This window comes from Pinus tabuliformis, chromosome 8 (assembly GCF_031772625.1).
Source record: "Pinus tabuliformis cultivar Carrire ecotype Pingquan chromosome 8, CPIR1, whole genome shotgun sequence".
NCBI lineage: Eukaryota > Viridiplantae > Streptophyta > Pinopsida > Pinales > Pinaceae > Pinus > Pinus tabuliformis.
The window spans coordinates 283,257,976-283,263,190 of record NC_142294.1 but is presented as its reverse complement, the minus strand read 5'-3'; positions in this window follow the sequence as shown (position 1 = coordinate 283,263,190).

Below are 5,215 nucleotides of genomic sequence, written 5' to 3'. Positions count from 1 at the left end.
TAGGAATATGTGCGAGGTTGGTGCCTTCAGCATTGGTCTGGAAGGTAGGAGCCATGCTGCGAGATTGATGGCGGCCTTGAGTTGAGGTTTCAGCCACAGGAATTGGGGGAGTGTTGTAGGGGAACAGGGGTCACTGATGTTTAGCCTTAGGGGTGGTGTGACCGGGTTTGAAGGAGGGTTCTACTGGAGATTCCAGAGCATTTCTCTCTGCCATGGGACTTAGTTCCGGCTAGGTGGGTTTTTCCTGATCATGTTTCCTTTTTCGTTGTGAGCCCAACGGGATTTCCACCGAACCCTTCCTTGTGCCATCTTTTAAACTATCTGCAGCTGTATGAGGGGGTTCAGAACCAGGAGTAGGGGAATGGGTAGGGGTAGACTCAGACTTAGATGGGGGCATTGCATCGTCGATTTTTAGGGAGCGACCCACTGCGCGTTGCCTACCCTTGGTTTGTGTCTCTTGTCCAGGGAATGCCTCAATGAGGAAGTCCTCCCATGACCGCTTCTGTTTCTTAAGCTCGACAACCAGTAAAATTTTAATTAAACTATGATGATACAATGCAGTTTTAGGCTTCTTGCCATGAGATTGTACACCCTTTGCCATTTTATGCAAGCTTAATCTTAGGAAATAAGGAATTTTTAGTGGCCTATCTTCAATAAAATGAACCATGAGCCGGATATGATAAAGGAATAGAATGACAAACCTTCCCTCACAGGTCACGAAGCACTGTAGCATTGTTAGGAGTGGATGCCATTGGTCCTCTATGCAGTTACGAAGCACTCCCTTCGCCCAACTAATTGACCTATAGGCCGGTTTCAAGAACACGGTGCAATTCGGTATGTCTAACTGGCTACCCTTGAAAAATCGCTCACCAACAGCTGGTAGCCCAATAGCCCGACTCACTGATTCCTCTGTGACACTGAAGTTGAGGTCGCTGACTTGGGTGTGCTCGCGATTAAAACTTCAAGCGAATGCAATTGCAACTTGATCGTTATAGCCCTGAAACTTTCGTAGAAAAGTCATCCATCCTTCTTTAGAATTCCCTTACATTGTTCATATTCTCGACTGCGCAGAAATTGAACAAAAGTGGGTTCATGTCTGTCTGCTCCCATGGCACATGCATTCTGCTGAAATTCCCTTTTTTTCTTCAATTGAATGCTTTGTTGGTCCCTTATTACTCCTCCACCCATGCTCACAATCGACCTTTGTTTTAATGGCAGATGAATTACCGTCGCAATGATGGATCAAATACATGGGATCGATTGCCATGATGGCGATAATCCCGTCTTCAACTGGTTTAGAGAGTGGGTAATTGATTGCAGTGTGTGATCCATGGATGGAGCGTGTGAGCATTTCAGTTGTGAGATGACGTGTCTTTACCATGATGACAGAGGGTGTCATGAACCGATGGTCAAGCGGGCGAGCAATCATCATAGCAAGAATAGATCATGGCGGTGGTGGTGATGTCTTATTAGCATGCTAGAGGATAAGTGTTTACAAGATCGGGAATAGACAGGTGAGGTCGTAGGATGTATGATCATGGTGATCACAGGATAGATTCAGAGGTGTCCTTCAATGATTAACATTTTAACTACTTGTTAGTTAAACTTAAGCAGAATACAAGTGTGTACCTTTACCACTTAAATGATTTGTGTCGAGTGTGCAATTGATGTGCTGAAGCAATGCCTTCTGTAATTATGTGCCTGCTGCCTTGATTATGGAGAATTGCCATACTGTGCCTTTGGTGAGTTGAGTACTGATGTCATGAATCTGTACCTAACTCAGAGTGAGTTGGTAGCCCTAATCGTTTCTTGTCTACTTATGAAGACAGGCCCTGACTCATCAAAGCATGTTAACACAAACAAGATGATTCTTTTTATGATACAAAAAGGTTTCTTGCACATATTGTGATAGCACTATGTGATTATAGGCCCCAATTTTTAGGCAAGATCTTAGGACCCTCGTATGCAATATGAGTTGCATTCTGGATAGAGCATAGAACATAGACCTTTAACAGAAAATGACACATCATATTTTGATCAAAACATGAAACATAGGTATCTTGAACAGCATGTGGAATCAAATTCTGAGATCCTCATAAAATAACAACTGAAGCTGGACAGAGTATAAGATATTGGTTGTCTGTACTGATTTCAGAACCTTCAGATTGAATGTCATAGACCAGGCTGCTCAATTATTTCAGAAAAGGAGACTACTTATCAATCCATGGATTTTAACCAGGCCTGGAATGATAGCTGCCTGGGGCATTTCTTCTTTAGGGAGCTGGAAATGGCCAGAAAGAGAGCTCCAAGGGGCTTATTTTCCGTAGTTTATTCCTTTGGGCCTGGAAAAGAATAATTCACAACCCAGAGGATCCCTATACTACTACTACCTTATTATTTTAGCGAGCCTAAAGTAGTTAGTGCTCGAGGCATTCTTATTTAGAGAGTCTGAATTGCCCAAGTAGACTCCATAGGTTTCCTTTCCGTAATCATTTCATTTACGAGCCTCGATAAGTCGATAATTGGGAGCTTCATATTTAGAGAGTCTAAAGGCTTCCAAAGGAGACTCCACCAGTTCCTTTTCCATAGATAATCCACCAGACCTGGATAAAGGAATAAACTTCCTTCTGGTGGATTCCTCCTTTATTCTACATGGGCTGTGGGGAGGACCACCTATAGATATAAAAAGTGATAGCCCACTGGTTTATATATATACATAAACATATGTAAATAAAAATAAAACTAATCAACTGAACCAGCAAGGGGTTGATTATTGACATGAATCAGCTCCAATCCTGGATCCTCTCGAACTTCCTGCAAAAATTGATCACGTGAAAGTGGTTTATGATAAACTTTAAGCCGATGGCCATTTACTACAAAAGAAATCTTATCATCATCGATAGTACAAATACGAACTGAACCGTTATTAAAGACTTCAGTTACCTCATACGGTCCCAACCATCTAGTGAAAAATTTACCTTTGAAATGCTTAAACTTACTATCGTATAACAAGGCCCAGTCACCTAGACGGAAGATTTTCTTCTTAATAAATTTGTCATGCCATCGGGCTCTTTGGTCCTGTACTAATGCAGTTCTGTGGTAGGCATCTTGTTGGATCTCATCAAGCTCGTTCAATTGCATCAATCTTTGTTCTTGAGCCTCATTTAAATTCATGCCCAACTGAGTAGTAGTTCTAAATGTTTTTACCTGGAATTCGATGGGCAAGAGCACTTGTTTACCATAAACTAATTCATAAGGTGTGTGTCCGGTCACATTCCTCCAAGTGATCTGGTAAGCCCAAAGTGCTTTTGGTAACTTTTCTACCCAATCTTTGTGATGCAGTTCAATTGTTTTTGTAAGGATAGATTCCAACACTTTGTTTGTGGAAACTAATTTGTAAGGTGTGTGTCTGGTCACATTCCTCCAAGTGATCCGGTAAGCCCAAAGTGCTTCTGGTAACTTTTTTGCCCAATCTTTGTGATGCAGTTGAATTGTTTTTGTAAGGATAGATTCCAACACTTTGTTCGTGGACTCCACCTGCCCATTAGCCTGGGGGTGGTAGGGGGTCGATTTACGGTGCTTAACTTGATATTTCTCCATGAGTGCCTTGACCAACTTTGATGTAAATTGGGTTCCTTGATCAGTGACAATTTCACGAGGCACCCCAAATCTTGTAAAGATGTCTTCGAACAAAAACTCTACTACTGCCTTCTCAGTGGCAGCATACAATGCTTTGGCCTCCACCCACTTGGTGACGTAATCAGTGCATACCAAAATATATTTCTTCTTGTTTGACATTGGGGAGATGGGCCCTACGAAGTCCAATGCCCACTTCTCAAAAGGTTCAATAGCAATTTGTGGTTGAAGAGGCATTTCATCAGAGGCAACTGGTCTCCCCATTCGTTGGCAAGCATCACAACTCAAAACAAACTTCTTGGCGTCTTTGAATAAGGTCGGCCAATAGTATCCGGTATGGAGAACTTTATATGCCGTTCTTTTGTCGGCAAAATGGCCACCACAAGGCTCGTTGTGACTGGCACTTAATATATCATGCATTTCATCTTCCCACACACACCACCTCATAATCAAGTCCGACCCTATATAAAATAGATCTCCCTCAATCTAGGAGTAACTAGCACTGCGCTGCACTATATTGTGCCTCTCTCGAGCCGACAGGTTTTGAGGTAGTTTTCCTGATACTAGATAATTGGCAACATCAGCGAACCAAGGAGTAACAGTAGAAATGGAAAATAGAGCTTCATCTAGGAATTTGTCGAGCACTAGCGTTGGCATGCTTCCCTGCGTAAGATTCAAACGAGATAAGAAATCAGCTGCCAAGTTGTCTCTTCCAGACCTATCAATTATAGTTATATTGAATTCTTGTAGAAGCAACAACCATCTAGTTATCCTACCATTAGTAACAGGTTTATTCATTAAAAATCTAACAGCAGAATGGTCGGTATGGACAAATGTCTCATATCTGGTAATATAATGTCTAAACTTTCCTATAGCATGCACAACTGCTAACAGTTCTTTTTCAGTAACTGTATAATTTAATTCAGCGGGAGAGAGATTTTTTCTAACAAAGTAAATGGCATAGGGAAAGTTATCTTCCCTTTGTCCCAAAACTTCTCCTAGTGCAGTGTCCGAAGCGTCTGTACAAATATGAAAAGGTAAGGACCAATTTGGCCCTCTTAGCACTGGAGTGGTAGATAATCTCTCTTTCAGTACCTGAAAAGCCTGTTGATAGTCAACATTCCATACAAAGTTAGCATCTTTAGTTAACAACTTGAATAATGGTGCTGCAATTCTAGTGAAATTCTCAATAAATCGTCAATAATATCCTGCATGCCCTAAAAAACTTCTTACCTTTTTTTGTGAGCTCAGAATAGGGATATGTGAAATTACCTTGATTTTTGCTGGGTCAACTTGAATCCCTTCAATTGACACATGATGGCCTAGAACAATTCCCTTAGTTTGCATCATTCTACATTTATCGCTACTAAGGGCTAGATCAACTTCTTGACAATGGATTAATACCTTCTCTAGATTCCCCAAAGCCTGTAGAAAGTCATCCCCATAGACTGTGAAGTCATCCATATAGACTTCCACACAGTCATGGATCAGATCAGAGAAAATGGCAAGCACAACTCTTTGGAAGGTGGCGGGGGCGTTACAAAGACCAAAGGGAAGGACTTTATATGCATAAGTACCC